Source organism: Galeopterus variegatus, unplaced genomic scaffold (assembly GCF_000696425.1).
Source record: "Galeopterus variegatus unplaced genomic scaffold, G_variegatus-3.0.2 Scaffold5377, whole genome shotgun sequence".
NCBI lineage: Eukaryota > Metazoa > Chordata > Mammalia > Dermoptera > Cynocephalidae > Galeopterus > Galeopterus variegatus.
Genome location: NW_007731488.1, coordinates 160,277 through 160,946, shown reverse-complemented (window position 1 = coordinate 160,946; position 670 = coordinate 160,277).

Sequence of the window (670 nt, the reverse complement as noted above, 5' to 3'; positions counted from 1 at the left end):
GGATCCTATATAGGGATGGCCGGTTTGCTCACTGGCTGAGCGTGGTGCTGACACAACACCAAGCCAAGGGTTGAGATCCCCTTACCAGTCATCTTTTAAAAAAAAAATAAAAAAAAATAAAAATAAAAATTGGCTCTTTATCCTAAGCACAGTGGGGAGACATTAAAAGGTTTTAAACTGAGTTTCCTACCATAGAAACCAGAACCAGCCTGAACATAGCAAGCCTGGGCCTTGTAAATATGTTTGCACAGTAGATTTCTAAAAAAGGGATTCAGATGGATTTGCTAACCATAGAGAGGGCTATGTGGACACTAACAATTATGATAATGAAGCCACAAACCCGAGAAACTGGGTATTATAAACAGAATTGATTCTGGGCGAGCTTTGAGTAGTCTGGGCTGATGAAGGGTGCTGAAAACTACATTATGCTAACATAAAGGGGCTGATGTTTGAAAAGGTGACCGGCTGTATATATGAATAAAACTCAGGGACTGCAGAGCCAAGGGCATTGGTGTCATAGCAACCCTTAGGCCAAAAGATCTTTCTCCAGTATTTCAAACAGGGTCCCAGTGACTGGGGGAAGGAAAATGAACATATAAAGAGTTTCTTCTATCCACCAGGCACCCATCATCAACATCTTATTTAATTTTAATAAGCACTTGCAAAGTAG